The following is a 20,418-nucleotide window of genomic DNA, read 5'->3' as shown; positions in this document are numbered from 1 at the left end:
AAAAGAAAATGACGCTATTCCAGTATTGCGAGGGAAAACCCCTGCATCAATTTTACGCCTGCTCTTGAGCAGACAGTAAAAGTTTGACGCAGTGAAGATGCAGAATGATACAGTGAAATGTTGTAAACTTCACTGTGTCAGTTCTGCGTGTCTTTTCCCATGGGAACACCTACTCTACATACATTATACCTGGCACAGGTATAATGCGACGCAAAGGGTTTACAAACTGCCGCATTGGGCCCAATCAGTCAGTTTGTAAATCTGGAGCTGCGTAAAGCACTACTAGCGCCACCAATGGGCCAAAAAATAATAAAACAACAGTGGCGCAAAGGTCTTGTAAACAAGGTCCAGGGTGTGGCCACAGCTTAGAAGCCTATAAATGTGCTAGAAGGAAGGTGTGTTCCTATGTGCTTACTGCCATGACATTTACATTTGCTACAACACCATGTCTAAGGATGAGGACCTTGGCAGCCGGAAGAGGAAAGTGACATTTTCTGATGAAGACGTGAAACTGTTGACTGAGGGATGTGTGACGCACACAGACCAGCTGTTTGGCAAATCATCTTTTTCTGTATCGGAGGCCCCGAAAACAAAAAGTTGGAACAGCATCCTTGACAAAGTGTGCTCTCCTAATGTCACCCAGAGGACCATATAAAAAAATAAGCAAACACTGGTATGACCTAAGAAGCCATATAAAAAAAAAGATGGCCAGCAGGATGGCTAAGGCTCGTGGCACAGGTGGTGGGCCCTCCAAAATTCCTCCTTTCACTCCAGTGGAATCACTTATTTAGGGGATATCTAAACCTTAAAGTGTGGTGAGAGTGTCAAACATTTACACCTCCAATACTACAGGCTCCAGCCAAGGTAAATTATTTTCTTGTATTACATTTTCCAGAACATATTATTTGTGAGTTTTCAAGTACAACATATTAGCTAAAAGACACTCAATTTAAATGTTTGCTGTAATTTGACAGTGCATTATGGGAGTTGTAGTCCAACCAAGTTGTATTATGTAGTGTGTATAAACGACATATAACTATATGTAATCTGCATTTAAAAATCACACAAATCACAATGTAAACCATATTACGCAAACTTAGTAACCATTTATTTACAATAACTATATACATACGTTTTCACAGATCACAGCCAGAATGTGTCTGAAAACACTGAAGCTGATGAATCAATTGACACACAAGTGGAAATTGATGACAGCACAATTGCTACACCCACACCCATAATTTAAACTCCAATTACTAAGAAAGAAAATGTGGCACCAATACCAGATTTTTGGAAAGGTGATGAAGAGCAAACACAATGTTAGCTTCATCTGTGCGCAGTCACATAGACGATGCAAGAAAGTACATTTCACAATGATGATATCTCTGATGACATGTCAGGCAGTCCACAAGTGTTTGGTGGGCTTGAGAAATCAATTGTCACATTAAAGCCCCTGCAAGCCAAACAGATAAAAACAGTGAATATCAATGCTGAAATTGCAGAAAGGTCAAGAGCGGAAGAATGCTGTCATGGAAAAGGATCAACATTTGCAAAGCCCCAGCAAAACCAGCACATGGCATGCTATGACGCATTTGCCAAATCAATAAATTGATTGGCAGTAACCACCACCACTCTTGCCAGGAGAACTGTGACCATCCCAAATGACATGGGGCACTGCTGCCAAGATGTGGCATGTGGTCTGGTTCAAGAGACCACAGATCTGGAGAACATTCAGACACATAACTTGTCAGTCTCCAACATGTTGCCACCACCTGAAAGTAAAGACGGCTCTAACCTCAGTGGGATATCAGTGCCAGATGGATGCTGTGCAAGGCAAACATGCCAACAAACATCTGGCACAGATATATCCACAACTCCACAGCCACGCCCTGCTGAAAATGCGACTAACATGACATCCTATAAGAATACAGTTGATGATGCACAATTTCAAAACATAATTACAATCTGAATTAAAGGTTATCCTTCAGTAATGGCTGAACATTACCACCATGTGCGCTGGCTGTTTTTTAGATGTGGTCACCAAACTTCCCTTAAAATAGTTATTTGTGATCTCTGTGCATCGTTCTCGATCCTCTGCTGCACGTGTTGCATCCTGCTGAGTCTGTTGTGATGGAAGTTTGTCATCTGAGTCTGACTCTATGTTGACGTGTGAAGACCTTTCTTCATGGCTATGTTGTGAGGAATAGCACATGTAGCGATGATTTTGTAACAGGTCTCTGCTTTGTAGACTAGTGCTCCACCAGTCTTATGTAGGCATCAAAAAAGGGATTTCAGTATTCCAAAAGTTTGTACAATTATTGATCACATTGTTTTATGTCCCCTCTTGTACTGCCTTTCATTTCTGGTTCTTGGATTCAAGTATGGTTTCAGTATGCAAAGGTGCAAGGCATGTGCACTGTCTAATTAAAAAGGGAAAACAATTAGATTATTTCACAAACATGCTTTTCAACATGTATGAACAGAGGGTCATATTTACAAGTTTGTGGTGCAGGGCGGCACCACAAGCTCTCTTGCTTCGCTGCCCTTTATCTATAAGATATGGTGCACTCCTGTCCTTTTCACCTGCACTGGCGCACAATGGGCTGCCATGCACAACCGCAAGCACCCTTTCACCATGGTGCAAGGGTGTCTGCATTGCAGTTGTGATTGTTTTTGTGCAGGAAAGGACACCTTTCTGCACAAAAACAATCACAAGAGGAGTTTTCCTCTTTCTATGTGTGCTGCAGAATGCAGCTCACATTGAAAAAGGAAAAACAAGGATAAATAAAGGTATTTATCCTCATTGCACCTCCCTTATGCATCCCTTCGGGAGGTATAGGCTTTTGATGCATTCCCAGGTTTACTAATTCTCGTAAATCTAGGAATGTGTGAAATGCCATGGGTGTTACGTGGGAACACCCACTGTAACACCCATGGCACGCCCCTGCCGCAGGGTGAGTCAACGCAGCAACTTGCTCTGTGCTGACTCAGTCCATATTTATAAGACCATGAAAAGCCTAGCCGGATGGCTTTACAAGTCCTTGTAAATGTGGCCCTGCAGTGTGCACCACTGAACCACCACTAAAAGTGACGTTCCGGCGGTGCAAAGGGATTTGTAAATATGTCCCAGAGTTTGCAATCCTCTTACCAATTAAAAAACTATTGCCAAAATCACCCTGAGGCAGACGGTTATTTATTCCACTGTGGCGGAATGCAAAGGACTCGTGTGTGCTGCTTGGGAATCAGTCTACAATGTCATTTATGATGCATGAGGCATCACACACTACCTACAGATTAATTGAATGGGTGTTTTTCCTGTTTCTATCAATGAATTAATATGGAGAGGGTGGTATAAGGCAATATGTATACTATCAATGAAACAAATAATGTTTGGAAACTGCTACCCGATAAAACATTAGCTTTGTGTGTTGTACATCTAGGGAGTGTTTGGAAAAAATAAATTGGTTCAATTTACCAACCATGATGTCTAAACAACTATGAAAAGAACTAGAAAAAACACGTTGTGACTCTCCCTGCCACTGCTATGACTTCCTGGTAACTACCAGAAGCTAAAAGGTGTAGACAACACAATACCTGCATTGTGGTGGGATTGCATTGCATCTGACTGTTGGGGTCTGTAGCTGAAGATGTAACTCAGCCATTGAGTCCAGCATTATCTCACTACTCAGTCTATACTTCTCATAAATCTCCACCTCAGTCTGTTCAAACAAGGTGACTCTCGCCCTAAATATACTCTCCTGCCACCTTCCCCTTCTTTGCCTACCAGCCACAATGCTCATTCTCCTTGTCTGGCCACACAGAGCTACCATTCTGGATGAGCCAGATGCATTGTAGGTGAGCTTTTGTAGTTTGCACCTCATTACCACCAGAAACACATTGATGGTATTTGCATTTCCTAAATGGCCACTTTGCGACTAAACAGAATTTGCAAATCCTTTCTATATAGTGTTAGCAAATCGCTATTCGGTAATACCAATTTGTGATTTCCAAATATGAAAAGCAAAAAATATGATTTCTATATTGCGCCCTTGAAAATGCCTTTCGTACATACGAAACCACCATTTTGCATTTCCAAGCAATCTAAAATAGCAATTTGCACCATTAGGAAATGCAAAATGAATTCATACATATTGCCCTATGTTTAGCAAGACTGCACCACACTATCTGCACACTCACTGTACGTGGAAACATGGGTTCAATCACAAGGTTTAATTATTAATTCAGTGTGAAACAGGGTTTCAGACTCAATCAAGTATTACAAGAAATACAGTAATTCTACATTCCTATTTTCCCCACCAAGATTTTTTTTAAAATACTAGGTGGGATATGGGGCAAAAAAGATATACTGTGGGGATTGCGTGCAAAGTTCCTGATACCCACAGTAATTCTGTAGCGCTCAATATTCCTTACTCCTGAAATTAAAAATGCCCACAATATTAATCTCATAATCTGACACTGTGGCCCTTATTCAATGTCATGCAAAGTTGTAAATCTGCAGGTTTTCTGTGAAATTACCATCAGTACAATTACAAGTTTTATTGGATGTGAAACTGCACTTGGCACTCATTTCAGAAGGGTAAAGCTGGAGACTTGTTACATTATAGAAAGCCTTATGAGCATCCACCACTCAGGCACGACCCAAGGTATAAATGGCAATAATCCCAGCAGGATAAACCTGGTGACGTCACCCTGTAGAAAGTCTTTTCTGTAGCCTCCTCTCAATCATACTTCTGGGAACAAAAGTCACTAAGCCCAGCAAGGTAAAGCTGGAGACATGCCACTCTGTGTCAGACCTTTCCAGCATCTTTCAGTGAGAAACCCTTCGAGGCACATTACTCTGTAAGTCATACACACTTCTAGGCATAAGGGACATTTAATTCTGCATGGTAAAGCTGGAGACACATCACTGTGTATCATGCCTTGTCAGCATCCTGTGGTCAGATACTCTTCAACGCACAAAGGACACTTAACCCAACCTTCCTAGCTGGAGACACCTCAAGATGTATCAAGCTTTAGCAACGGTAGTGACATGTTACACCCTATTAAGCCTTGACAAAGCTGGAGACATGTTAAACTGCATCAAGCATTGGCAAAGAAGAAGCTTTTACCGCACCAAGTCACGCACTTCTAAGCACCATGGCACTTAACCCAGTAGGGCAGCGGTTCCCAACCTTTCGACTTCTGTGGACCCCCACTTTATCATTACTGGAACCCGGAGACCCCATTGAATCGTTATTGGAATCTGGGGGCCCCCCACTGAGCCATTACTGAAATCTGGGGACCTAATCTACAAATATTTTTTTATTTTTTAAGCAGTAGTGGACCCCCTGAGGAGGCTTCGCGGACCCCCAGCGGTCCCCGGACCACAGGTTGGGAACCACTGCAGCAGGGTAAAGCTGGAGGCACAGTACAGGCCACAAAGAGGACCACTTCCTTGATGACAGCTCATCATCACTAAAAGTCATTTGGCTCTACCATTGCTTCCAAGGATGCTGTGGTGTAAGACGTTCTCAAAGTTAGTAAATGTGTTCCTGGGCGGGGCTTAAAGAGGCCATGGGGCATATTTACAAGCGGCTTGCACCACCGGGGATCACTTTTCGTAATGCAGCAGCGGTGCAGGCTGCAGACCCATATCTACAAAGCAGCGCAAAGCCACTTTGTGTGGCTTTTCATGGCCTTGTAGATATGGAGTAGGGCAATGCAGCGTGAGTGGCTATGTTGCCTTACATCTGTGTCAAAGATGCATTCCATCGGTGTTGCCGTGGGTGATCCCACGCAACAGCCATGGGTTTTGACAGATTCCCAGATTTACAAGGATTTGTAAACCTGGGAATGCGTCAACCGCCTACGCCTCCCCAGGGAAGGTGTAGCAAGGAGAAATAACTGTATTTATTTATTTTTTTTCCTCTTTCTATGTGTGCTGTGTTCTTCAGCACAGATAGAAGGAAGAAAACACCTCCATTCATTGTTTTTGTGCAGGAAGGTGTCCCTTCCTGCGCAAAACAATCATTCCTACAATGCCAACACCCTTACAGCATGGTGCAAAGGTATCTGCGTTGGCGCATGACAACCGATTGTGTGCCAGCACAGTGGAAGAGAACAGGGATGCGACGTATCTAACAGATATGGGGCCTGATTTAAGAAAAGTGGCATTGTCCCAGTGCAGCGCCACTTTTTTTGCACCCCTTAGCGCCCCTCTAACGCCACCATGTGTGTGCTGTATCTAAGCTATGGAGCACCATGGCGTTAGTTAGGGAACTAGCATCAACATTTTTGACGCTAGTTCAGAGCTTAGCCGGATTAGTGTACAAAATGTAGATGCTAATCCTTCAAAGCCCATTGAGGTCCATTGTAAACAATGGTGTGCCTCCTTTTAATGGCTGTTCTGAGCAGGCGTTAAAAGTGCAAAAAAAATGACGCAAAAAAAAATCTTAGATTTCTGTGCGCCATTTTTTCGCACCGTTAACAGGGGAACTCCCCCTTTGCATACATTGTGCTTGGTGCAGGCATAATATAGCGTAAAGGGTTACAAAGTGGCGCAATGAATGCATTGTGCCACTTTGTAAATTTGGCCTGGCGATTTTGGCCTCGGTGGGCCACGTTAGCGTAAAAAAACATGACGCTTATGAGGCGCAAGGAGGTGCTAGGGGCTCTTAAATCTGGCATTGCAGCAAGAAGCCTTGCAGCACTGCCCTGTGCTAAAATATTATAAATGAGACCCCATATGTGCCCACAGCATGAAGTAAGTCAGGGTTGAGAAGGACTGTTTCAATCAACACATGAAAGTCGTGCTAGAGATAGTTTTAACATCCAGGTGTTCCACGTTAGATACTGCAATACGTTTTTTTGGACCTGCACAAAGGCTCTGTAACTTGGAATTTTCTTTTTTCCTGGACTGTGGAGCTTTTTGCTGTGAATAGAAAGATTCTTTTCATGCTAGTAAAAAAATCAGCTAACCCAACTATGATCCAGGAAAATGATTTAAGGTACCAGAGTATTTCGGACATAGTAGTTCCAGGCAGGAATGTTCTCTTCAAAATAAATGTGTGGAGCTTTTCTATGTATAATGGAGAAAATGAAAAATGTCTCCAGCAAATTATATATATGCAGGACCATTTTTAGCATCAAACAAGCATGTATGCAAACAAATCAGAATGTTCACAACCACGCCTCTAGGCAGAAAAGACTAGAAACTACACCATTTGCAAAGTTTTTCATAAGCCTGTGAGAAGATTGCCAAAATAAATATTTCTGGCTTAGTACACCCCAAGTACTGAGTGACTTTGGGGTTTCTATGAGAGGGTGTTGTTGTACCAGGGGATGGGTATGTGTGATGCTGGACTTACTCCAGGTCTGAGCTGGAGTACATTTATGACTTCCTTGGCTTCTTTGTTTTTACCTGTAGTAACTTTATAAATGCAGTTTGTGAATAAGAATGAGCTTACTCTTTCGATAGTGAGTGCATGTCTCTTCTGGAACACCTCCCTAAAGATCCCTTAGCCGCCCCTTACTCCTCCTGAAGCCTATTTGTAAATATTGACCATATTCCAGCCACTCCCCAAGGTCCCTCTCAAATTTACTTAAAACAAGTGTGCAGAGACTTTGCAGTTGGGAGGAGCTCTCCGCACAGAGAAAGAGAGCAGAGTTAAAATCTCCGCACGTAGGTGTGTGAGTAACATTTCGTAGTACGTTAGTAGGATGATTGTAGCTCAACTAATTGTACTACAAAACGTAGTTTTTCAATAGGCCTCAGTATATTTAAGTACTATTGGTTCACAGGTGAGTTACAGGCAAAGGAAGAAGTCGTTTTGCCTCGCAGGCCTGGTTTTGGCCAGCAGATCAGGATTTTTTTGAAGGACCAGGGCTCTGGTAAAGTTATGGACAGTTGTATTTCACGCCTAGAGTTTCTCCCTTCACAGTCCCTTACAGACACCTGCAACGGTGCCTCAGACACTGACTGTAAGTGCTTTGATTTCAGTCTGTGTTACTTAAAGGCCTGGCTGTGGACCCCTCCTATTTCTGAAACGCCTAAAACTGCTGGTATTGGGAGATCTAAATTAAACCGCTATGCTGATCATCCGCTAATTTGACACTATCGAAATACCATAAATGCTCAAACATACAGGGCACATGGTTGTAGCTTGGTCAGTAAGTAATGTACACATAATGTGAAAATACATTATAGAGAAGCAGCAAGGCGCACGAGAGGGGCTTAAGGGGTGGAGGAAAGAGAGAAGTATGTGAATTGTTAGGGGTACTAAGTGAGAGAAAGCACAATATTTTGTGAAATAACCAACATTTTTAAAGTCTTTTCAAACAGAGAGAGAGAGAGTGAGAGAGTGAGAGAGAGTGAGTGAGTGTGTGTGTGTTTTTTTTTTTAGGGGTGGGCGGTGAACTCTGCTCTGCTCATGGAGTTTGCAGAGTTTTTCCCACTCTGTGCTCCGCTTAGAGTGTGGAGTTCCGAATAACTCCGCAGAGCGGAATGTTCACCATGTTCGTGCTCACCAACATTAGGTTGTGGAGCGTGAGCAAGAAAAATCACCACCTCCCAGTGAGATTTTTTCACGACGGGCAGTCGTGGATAGTCGCTACAGCCCGCGTTGAGAAATGTTCCGTTTGTGTTGAGGAAGTTGCCGCTCAAGTAGAAAATCTACTCGAGCAGCAGAAAATAAGCAGTGCCCTCTTGCACTACACATGGTGTTGTTCGTGCTAGACAAACACCCGGTGCTAAAAACGGAACTCTGCATAGTGCAGCGGAAATTTTTGGTCACTTCGCAGAGTTCCGCATAGCGGAACTTCACAAACTCTGCCCAGGCCTAGTGTGTCGATGGTAAATCCGACAGACATCTCACCATACCCGACTCAAAGCACCTGCATCCAACAATTTCATAAAATGCACTTATTAGGAGGGATATAACTCCCCAAACACCCCTCTGAAGCTACTCCCCTGCAGGGAGCTGTACCCCACGGCGGCTCCTTCTACAGTGCCCTTCCCGAGAATCTTGCACGAGTTGGGATGTCCTCCTCCTTTCTTCTGGAAGAAGGGCCACTTTCCAGTGAAATGTTGTAACTTAGTTTACTTTCGATATATCACTTGTACGGTGGAAATATCGACCTATAGAATTATTGCACATACGTCATCAGCTGTCACTATAACTTATGAGTAACTGTAGGCGAAGTTAAGAATAGTACATATGTTGATGCAGGCGTGGGTGATATAATGCATGAAATTAGAGGTCGATATGTCGACCTCAGCTCAGTGTCATAAAACCACGTAGAGGCCCGGCTGGGAGGGACACGCTCAGCATCGGGGAATTATTAACTGGGTTTACGGTGATGAAGTGTCCAGTGCCTGCAATGGCTTCCAGACCCAGGCAATAAGGCCGGATGTCTTATGATGTGCGCGCGGCTCATAAAACGCTCCAGTGCTGGGCAGACTCAAGTCAATGCCACAATTCAGGCGGGATTTCTGTAAACACGTACGGAGCTTCTTTCATTTAAAGCAACGAAGCAGCAGTTTTACTGTTGAGTGAATGTTCTATCTAACTTTATTACAAGTGCGCTTGTGTTTTGACACATCTGTAAAATGGGACAAGCACATCTTTACAGCACAATTCGTTTGATAAAATCTGTGCAGATCAAAAAACACAACCATCTACCTACTTTACAACTCAGTCAGAACATCTGGATCTCCATCTGTTGTTTCTAACAAGAAGTGTCCAAAGTTTATGACTTCGCCCTGAAATTGTGTAGTATCTGGCAAGCTTTGCGTTTTGGTTCATTAGATCCAATTTTAATAATTTAATATGGAGAGGCGTTTATTGCCAAAAATATTTCTTTGAGAGAATTATTCTGCTTTTTTGACACATCTTTTCCTCCCACATATCTACTTTTATAGAACTTTCTCTCCTGTCATTTTTTTAACATGTTTAACTCTTCATAGAGTTCACAAATATTGTAATATTAAAAAGAAAAATCACAAAAATACATAGGAAAATCTTCAGAACTTCAGATACTCCTACCAGAAACCTTTCTTTTTTGGGAGAACAGGGAGAAAAAAGAGAGGTTGTAATAGTGAGAGGGGTGCTTGAAGGGAGGTTCATTTTCAACATTACTGAAGGGGGAAAGGTATTGGAGACACATCTATATACAATTTCAATGTTTGAGTAATTCACATAGCACATATATTAACCAAAGACGGCCATAAAACCTTCTGATGCACGATTGAATAGAATTGAAGGGATCGTGCAGTGAGTGGCTAACACTGTGTTAGTCAGCCTGGCCAGTGGAGTCGAAGGCCTTTGCTCCCATGATGGAGGATTTCATGCCAGATGTAGAGACCCCCCCACCCAGCGTGACGGCGATGCCTGTACCCTAAATGGATCCACCAAAGAAATGGCTCCATTGAAGACACTGATCCTTTGCAAAATAGGCTCCATGTTTAATCTTTCCACTATACAAAGTTTCTTTGTTCTTCAATAACAAACTCCCAAAGCAGAAGTATGCCCTGAATCCGCCACACTCTATATCATGTACTAAGACTGTTTCGTTTGGACAAACAATTTTCCACACTTAACGCATGGTTAAAAAAATCAACTGTGAGGTCAGCAGATCAGGACAGGCCTGAGAACCACCTTTGAAACAGTCTGCTTCAAGTCAAGTTTGCTGGCATCTTGAACAAATATTGGCAACGCCAGTATGTCTCTTCATTCTGTTACATTTTGCTGATGCTGTGCAGCATAGGCTAAAAGAAATACCAAAAGGCATTATGATGTAGTAGCATGCACCTCATTTCATGCATGTGCAAGTGTGATGACATATGCACATGCATGCCAACATGCATAGGTACACCTGTCAAATGATGCTGATGCCAATTTTAAATTTATCAATCAATGATGGAACATTCAATAATAAAGTGAATTTTGAATAGTGCAAAACTCTCCAACTTGTCCCCCTCAGTCGTAGAAGAGTCCAGTTTCACCTGCAAAGAAAAGCTGAGCATGTTTTCGAGTAACTGGAACACATGGGAGTCATTGAGGCACTGTTGGGCAAACACCATAGGTTTCACCAATGGTACTAGCTACAAAACTCACACAACCTAAGGGCCATTTGGATCTGTATTGACATGAGGCTTCCCAACACAGCAATCTACAGTAAATAACACATAACACTGATATTTGACAGCATACTAGCTGACTTAAATGGAGCAAGATGGCTCTCAAAGTTGGACCGTAATGCTGGATACCACTTGCTAATGCTAGGCAAGGAGAGTTGATACATAACCACATTTTCAACTCACATTGGGTTGAACTATTTCAGGAGTCTGAGTTTTTAAATCAACTTTGCTGCTGAAGTCTTTCAAACCCCAATACACAGGACATTAAATGGGTTGGTTGGGGTGAAAAATGTAAGTGATGACATTCTAACTTATTTTCAGATCTTGGCAGAACACAATATAAGTCTTAATGGCACTCTCCAATGCCTCAAGGAAGCAGGCCTCACATTGCATAAAGACAAGTGTGAACTCCTGATAAACTAGATCAAATTTTAATTGAGTCTTCTCAGACAAGGAACTCAGAGTTGACTTGAAGAAGCTTGAATATATCAAACAGGCACCAGCCCCTTCACTGCCTCAGAAGTTAGAAGCTTCCACTGGATCTTTAGCTAGTGTGGCCATTTTTTCCAAACTTAGCAGTTCATCACAAGCCCCCTCAAGGCCACGCCAAATCTACGATGACTTGTGCCTGGCAACAAGAAAATGAAGCAGCTTTTGACAGTATTAGGGAAGAAATTCTGGAAAATACCACAATGCAATATTTCAATACCAAAGCAGAATGTGAGTTGACTATTGATGTGAGTCTCACTGGACTTGGAGCAGTCCTGTTCAAGAAAAGAAAAAATAATACTAAAATCCTGTTGCGTTTGCCAACTCTGACAATTACCTTTTCGAGGCACCCCATAAAAGGCAATCCAGTGATTCCCCAGATGGGGAAGAAACACCAAAACATATGAACATCTTATATCAAAGACAACCTTCCCAAGAGCCCTCTTTCCAGATGAAATTATGCCATAAGCATGGGTGTGTGCATTCAACTGATGAAAGCAGCCCTGATGGAGAACAAGTGGAAGACATTTCTCTTCAGGCATTAAGCGAGGGATGAAGACATCTGAGAAATGCTGGTGAGCAGTGGAAAGTGAGAAACGAACATAGCATACTTGGGAAGGCCACCCTCCCATGAGGGAACAAAATTGTCATCTTTAGAGTTGTACTATTGTGCTAGCTCACAAAGGACAACAGGTGGTTGCAAAAACAAAAACCCATTTGTGAAAGCATGCATTGTTTCCTCACATGAACAGGTTCAGAGAGTCAGCAATCATGTCATGCATTGTATGTCAAGTGGTAAGTGCACAAATCTCTCCCGCCCCCCAATCATTACGGAAGGGACCAGCATGAACCGTTGGAGAGAGTGAGTGTAGGCCTCAGGAGCCTGCTGGATGAACAGCATCTGTTTGTTCCCATGGACCACTCTTCGAGGTATCAGGCAATTGAAACTGTTGAGTCTACAGCATTTGATAAAATAAAATCTAAACTTAAAATTATCTTTGCAACCTACAGACTTCGTGTCCACCTCAAGGCTGATAATAGACCATTTTTTTAGTGGACAAGCTTTCAATGGATACATGCAAGGGTTGGTAACCACCATCAGAAAATAGCCCTTTGGTGAGTCGAACGAATGGAGGAGTTGAAGGCTTCATGCACATGCTGAATAAGACAGAGCGCATTTCTGTGGACAGGGATGAGAAAGAAGAATAGGCACTTCACAGTTTTCTGCGCTCATACCGGAATGTTCCACATTGCACCACCAAATGTTCAAGAAAGTCCCAAGGAAAAACCATCCCCACCCCCATGGTGTGGGTTCTATCTCTGACTGAGCATGAACTCCACCAACACTGGTGAAAGAGCAACAATGACAGGGTGGAGAGATGGGGTGGACTCCAACATTTGTGTTGGGGACTATGTGTTGGTCAAAAACAGAAACCCTGGTAGCAAGTTCAAGTTGCCATATGAATGGGCACTGTGGGTGGTGACTGGCGGTGGTAATTGACATGCAAGGAACTATGATTACAGCCCAGATAGACTATCACTTGGAAAGTATCCATGTTTAAATTAATACTGTTGATAGAAAGGGTGAGGAATTTTCAAGAATGGTTGGGGGAAGGATAGTGGTCCCTGGAATGGGAGAGTGAAGAACATGGGGCTTCCGAAAGAACATCGAATGTCACTGACACCCAAAAAAGACAGAGTCCTGAGGTCTCTTAAAACCCATGGCACTGCAACCCGAATGCCGGACAAAGGATGATTATGAGATGAAACCAAGGACTTCCCAAAGCACGTGGGATCTCAAGACCTTCTCAAAGCATGAGGAATGCTGTATTGTATTGAAGGATTGTTTGTTGATCTGTTTGTCTTTGTTACAAGCAATTGTTGCTCGTGGGGGTTGCCAGGGGCGACGGGCAGTGGGGGCAGAAATATTTTTAATATAAAAATATATTTTAGAAAACTTACTGGAGTACCACACTGCCACTCCTCTGTCCTCTTAGCAGGCACAGGCTCCCAGCCTGCACTGCAGCCAATCCTGATGCTGCTCAAAGCAGCGTTAGGATTGGCTGGAGCGTCCAGCCATGGTGCTCCCAGGCAGACTGGGAGCCTGTGCAGGCTCTCTCCAGCCCGGCAACACAGTGCTAGGCTGGAAAGAGCACAGTGCGCATGTGTGTTCGGCCAGCCCGAGATGGCCGGCCAAATACACCTGCGCACTGAGGGGAGTGCACAGTGCACTCCCCTCGTCCCCCATGGCCCCGCCCCTTTAACAGCAAAAGTATAATAAACATAGTTTATTACCCTTTCGTTGTTAAAGATTTGCAGCAGCTGCTGCTGGTGGCGGCAGGCGACGCTCTTCCGCCATAGCAGAGGAGCCGCCGCTGGTTACAATCATGCACCTAGCACCAGGTGTGCTGTCACACACCGTGACAAGCAGTGCAAACGTCAACAATAAATCAGCATGGGTTGACGTAGATTTTGCATCAGTACCTATAAATATTCCCATCCACAGATTGCGTTTCTTCTTCATGTCCGCAATCTTGCCGCACCCACACCTGCCAGCTCACACAGTGCCACTGTTTGTTACACAATATCAGCTCCTTTCCCATGGTCACCGTTGAGCAGGGGTGTAGTTTAGTCAGTAAGATTGGGAAGGGTGAGCGTCAGATTTCCTGACCATCACGCTGGCATATCCTGTCAACATACATTATACCGCAAGCAGGACACATCAAAGGGGCTTAAGGGCAGTGGAAAGGGACAAGAATGCAGATTGGTAGGGGTACGGAGAGAAACACAATATTTTGTAAAATAATTAACATTTTTTAGGGCTTTCAAAACAGAGATGAGAAAGAGTGTGTGCGTAAATTGGAAAATCCCAGGGTAAAATCCAACTGACACCTCACCATTCCCGACTGAAAGAACCTGTATCCAACTATTCATCAGAAAATACATTTATTAGGGGAGTGTAACACCCCAAACACCGCCCCCCAAAACTACCCCCTCGCCTTGAGGAGGCAATATCACACGTACCAGAGAAAAGACTGTGAACCCACTACAAACAATAGATTTCTGGCTCTCTTTCCAGAGTTTGAAGAGCAGAGGTCCATTAGGGGGAGAAAGTACCCCAAGACATTGACACCCATCTCAACGAGCTGGAGAAGTGTGGCACAATGATTAGAGTGGCAGACCCTGCTGCAGAGATCTGGGCCAAGACCAGGGTTCAATTCCCTCCTTGTGGGTCTTGGGCTCAATTCCCTTGGACCAGCTAATTCTTGCCTGGGTGCCTAATCTAATTAATGGGTCCCTCTCTGTAACTCTGGGCAATAGCTTGCTTAATCTCCACAATGGCCCTGACAGCACTTGGATGCCTGGCTTCACCCTGGGGGTTGCCCAGGAGTGGGTGCCTCACAGGGAAAAGCCAGGAGGGGTTCCACAGTGGTATGCATACAGCACCTTGAGACCCTAACAGGTGAGTAGTGCACTATACAAGTGCAAAGTTTATGTTTTATGTTTTTTTTTGGAGGGGCCTTAGTGGAGGGTAGGGGGCGAAGCTCCCCTTATGCCCTTCTGGACACGAGGCCTCACATCTTCTCACATGTTTTCTTTTTTTTTGCCAGGTCTGTCTGCACTTCACGGGGCAAGCAGCAGTGACTGAGCCACGGGCACATAAAAACTTCCATGAAACTCCCGTTTGTTTGGAACGGAAGCCAGGCGGCAGACAGGCCCTCCGCGCTACACATCCAAACGACCGACGCCCATGGCGCGCCATCTGCCGAAGAAGTCACCTCGAGTTTTACCTTCCCGGCCCTCTGCGGCGCTGTCGCTGAACCGAAAACCCCACAACTTCTGTGTGCCCCCCTCACCTCCGCCCCTCGAGGCTCCCCGATGGCTTTTATGGTCTTTTAAGGACCTCGGCATGGATTTGTAATTATACTGCACGTAGGCGGCGCGCCGTTAAGATCGCTGGTAATTTGTTTTAATCGTTGTTGTATAATCCTCGCAAGCGACCTCATGTTTTTGTTTTGCATCTGTTATGTTTCTGACTCACACTGCAATGCCTGGTGGCCCGGAGCCAAGCGCCGCGAAGGACTGGCGCGCATCCAACCGCGCCACCGCGGATCCGAGCGCGCAGCCCTGTAATTCCAGCCAGCAGAATGTGGCAGATCGCTGGTATTAATAACAGGGGCTCTCGCTCTGCCAGCCGACAGCATTAAAATATAAATTACCGGGGGAAGAGAGCTTGTAATTTTTGGTGCGCTCCCCGCCCACGCCATGGCTCGTAATATCTGAAATTAAGGCCCCCCTAAGAGATTCTTTATGACAGGGCCGTCTACACATGCCAAAGCAGCCAAGGGACCACTGTTATTACAAAGTGCGGTATCCAGACCTGGATCGGCGCTCTTCAGGCACTTAATACCGCGTTAAAAAAAAGATGATGGCAGGCAAACAAAGGCGGTATTCTAGGGGCGGGGCGAGCAGACAGGGCCGTCGACACACAGTGGATCTCAGGACCTATGCAATGTCCAATGTGTCATGCCTAGGGAGGTTGAAGAGTTATCCCGGTCTTGCACAATTATGCGGCACGAAAAGCCAAATTATGCGGCATAATGCGCCACACACTTTTGTGATAATATTATCTAATTTGTCATTTTTTGTTTTACAAATGTTAACACTATCTGGGCAAAGGTTTGACGTCAGTAGTGCCAGTATAACACCAAAATATCGCAAAAAGCAACAGAAAGATGGGCAAATAGCCTTTGCTAAGGTCCGGCTTCTGTACAATATCAGGTATTGCTGCATGTTTACTAGTTTTTGTTCCGTTTGAGCCAGAATTGTTTTTTTTTTGCTAAAATCTCCAGAATATGCAAAAGCTGATGGATTATGTGGCACATGCGGAAAATCTATAGCTATGTGGAAAACACAGTGGCTGTAAAACGCATAATTTCAGCCTTGTCTTTAAAGACTGAAGTAATACTTGTTATTATTAACCAATCCAACGTTATTAATGTCCTCTACTTTGGAAATATGAAAGCCTGAGTTGTCCCTGCCAGGAGTTTATGGCCTCTGCAGCAGGCGCTGTACCCACTGAGTTACCGCATCTTGATTAGTGACTCTCGACATCTTATCCAAGAGGACTAGAGAGGGGAGAGTTGGACCGCTGCTATAAAGTTTCTTGGGATGCAAGGACGCTTCTATTGCAGGGATGTGTCACTATACGGGGAGCCTCATTGAATAGAAGGACGTCCGTCATCTGACGCTTTGCGAGGGGAGGTATGGGCTCTTCCATGACCTGACCAGTCACAAAATGAAGTCCTAAATACCTTTGTCCACAAGTTACTTGCTCTCGAGTGATGGGGAAGCTTCAGTGTCTTTCTTCAAGGTCAAAGGAGACACAACTTTGTCACATGTGATCTACCACTGACGGGTTCGCAAACTGGCCCTAGGCGATGGCCTCACGAGTGAAGGGAGTGGGGTGGGTTCCAAGGAATTCCAGAGAAGAGTTGGGGCACGGGGGCGGGAGGGATATGAGGCTGCCACCCGAGGACCTTCTGCGACCACAGTTGCGTGCACAAGACGTCCTTAATGGTATAGGTGGGTCTTATCATGGAGTTTCTCACTTAATAGATGTTGGTGTCTGTGTCCAGGGCAGCTGGTACTCTGCCCGCCGTCTCTGAATCCCTGGGTACCTGATGCGCCAGAAGATGTGACTGTATGGACTGTACAGGCCTGGCCAAGACTGTGACACTGTCCTTTCAAGCTCCCCAACAGATGTGCAGAGTCCTCCATGCAGTGCTTAATTTGTAAATAAAAAGGTGCCGGTGCTCGAAGCTCTCCTCTTCAACACGCGGCTGCTGTAATTAAATGTGCCAGCACATAATGCTGAGGCAGCGTAATCCTGAAGCCATCTCGGGCCTCTTCAATCCATTCACAGCCACTCCCTGCCCCTTCAGCTCACTCTTGCAGCTTCCTGCTTTTCCCCTTTCTGGTTGTTTTTCTCTTCCTCCGTCTTTCCCACATGTGTTTTGCTCGCATGAAATGCTTGAGACAGAAAACTAAGCGCCGGCTCTCAGAAATATGTGCCGGTGCTCCGCACCGGAAACAACAAGCACAAATTACGCACTGCTTCTATGATGAGGCCTTATATGATATTATTGGGTATGGAATGCTCCAGTGTGCGGGAGATGGAACATTTTCTTCCTCACTAGAAACAAACCCCACTTCTGGGATTTGTGAACAAGGCCACTCTTTGCTCCACAATGAAGTGCATTTTGGCCTTACAGAGGCAAAACGGTAGAAAGCTGCAGAAACTCCAGAAAATGGTGGCACAGCATGGCTACTGTCTTTGCAAACACAGTCGCGCCTCTATGGCGAGTTACTATCTGCGTTGACTCCAGCTCACGCAGGAGATTCTTTTTGGTGTATAGCGCTTTGTGTAGTGGTCCGAAGGTTCACGTCCAAGCGCTCTTCAATCACATTCCTATGAGAGCGCCCAGATCAATCTACCTACATCTGCTAAGCTCTCCATAGTGCAACAAAGGACCCTGTGGAGAGGGGACATTTAGGGCTCTGAGCATTAAGCTCTTGAATGCTTTCCCATGCATCTCCTGCAAACTACTGATGGCACCATCGTCTAGAAAAAAACAAAAATACTCCTCTGTTGTTAATGTGATCTGCTTGTCTTGTCTCTTTCTTAACCAGTCTGACTTTCTTTTTTTTTTTAATAACTCTGTTTATTGATAGTACTCATCGTATAGCATGGACCTATAGTGGAAACAGGATTTACATGTCAGTTCCAGTTGTATAGAACACATGCACAAGAAATTAGCACAGGGGAGGGCACCTTTACGGGCCTTAACAAGATATATCAATACACTTCCTGATGGCTTGGTGTGAGAAGTCCGGTCAACCTTCTACCCACACCCCACCTACCCCCCATCAGTACCCTTTAAAGGTTCACCAAGCCCCCCGTACCTTCTCCCACTACGTAGGACAGCATGTACTTTGATGGACAACCTTTTTGGCTCTTTGACACCAACTGAGGTCAGACTCCCCTTGTTCAAGAGAGGGAGGTGCTGCCTTCAATCACGCCCTTGCTATGTCATGTTTGGTCACTCCAGCTGCCAATGCCAGCAACAGCGTCTGGCCCAGATTTCCTCCCCTGCAATCATCAGCAGAAGCCATTTAGCACTCATGCCTACGTCGAAGGACAGAGCTCGGAACATTAGAACTAAACAAAATATACTAGCGGAGCACAACAGTTTTTTCTAAAGTATTGGTAGTCAAAAAGTCAAATGTGACTATATAATTAATAAACTAATAAACTGTCCACAATCCATATATACTCATGTGTTGTTATTAACCACAAACAATGTAGGTTCTCCTAGTTTTATATAATAAAAATAATAAAAATATTTAATTCAAAATTGTTGACAATGAAAAATAACATACAACACTAAACCCCTACGATAGAAATCCAACAATCATAAAAGACATAATGTAAATTAATACAATAAAAGTCCATAGTCGAACACAGAAATGAACTTTGAGTCAAAAGACCGGATGGTATTTGTCAAATCCACATGTAACATCAGCCGACACGTGTTTCGTCCACACATTGGACTTCTTCAAGGCTGATAAATCATAATTCAAAGCATTACATTAATAATTTATAAATTACAAAATCTAAAAAATAACTCCAAAATTAAAGAAAGGACCACAGTTAGTCAACTTTCACCAAAAGTGTGTTAGAAATAGAAAACGTGCCACAGAGAACCTACATCCCAAATTAGTATTTGAGATTAATACAAAGGTAATGTAGTATGGGTGATAGGGATAACACTCAATATGATTGTGATGGTGAGTCACTATTTTTAAGTATAGTGAAAAAACCTTCATATCCCCCAAAAATTGATTAAAGGGAAAATACCCTTAGGCTTTGCAGATCCTCAGACCATTCATCTAGATCTCCCAGGTCCACTGACCAGGAGGCTTTCAATTTCCCCAGTGGGTCAGGAGAGTTGTGGACCAGCTCTCGGTATATTGTGGCAATGCCTTTTTCGGGTATAGGGTCCGTCAACATCTGGCTCTCCATAGGTGTAGTTTCTGGTGGATGTTCGCCTGTCAGAATATATTTGCGGGGAGCTTGTATTAATTGGAGATACCTATAATGTTCAGTGGCCGCCGGGTCAAATTCCTGGCGAAGGGTGTCAAACTGGAGCAGAGCCTGACCTCTCCACACATCCTCCAAGTGTTCAATGCCTAGTAACTCCCACTGTGAGAAGCCTGCGAGGTCCCCCACTTCCCGGAGCTGGTCGCTCCCCCAGAGTGGTGTAATTCTAGCAAGGTTACCTTTCCATCACAAATAGGTCGTGGCCTCTCTCCAGGCCCTTACCACTGATAGTGTGTGGGCTGGGAGGTTGTGTTCCCTTTTTCTACAGTACAGGATTGACTTGTGCCCTCTGTGCACCTTGACGCCCCTGTGCACTCGGTATGGTGGCTCCTGCTGGTCTGAGAATACTCAGTCATTTGTTACTAAAAGCTGCGTTGCCGTGTAGTATTGCCTGATGTTAGGGATCTCCAGTCCCCTTTCAAAAACCCCACCCTGCTGTTTCACTAGAGCAATCCACAGGGGGGGCACCATTGCACAGCAGGAGTCTGACTCCATACTCAATCTTCAGAAAAAGTTCAGGGGGAACCTCGAACAGCCCATATATAAATCACGAGTGGATCATCATCTTGTATAGTGCCGCTCTGCCCATGAGGGAAAGTGGCAGAGTTTGCCAGAGCACCACATCACC

Source organism: Pleurodeles waltl, chromosome 11, assembly GCF_031143425.1.
Source record: "Pleurodeles waltl isolate 20211129_DDA chromosome 11, aPleWal1.hap1.20221129, whole genome shotgun sequence".
Taxonomy (NCBI): Eukaryota; Metazoa; Chordata; class Amphibia; order Caudata; family Salamandridae; genus Pleurodeles; species Pleurodeles waltl.
This window is presented reverse-complemented; position numbering follows the sequence as displayed.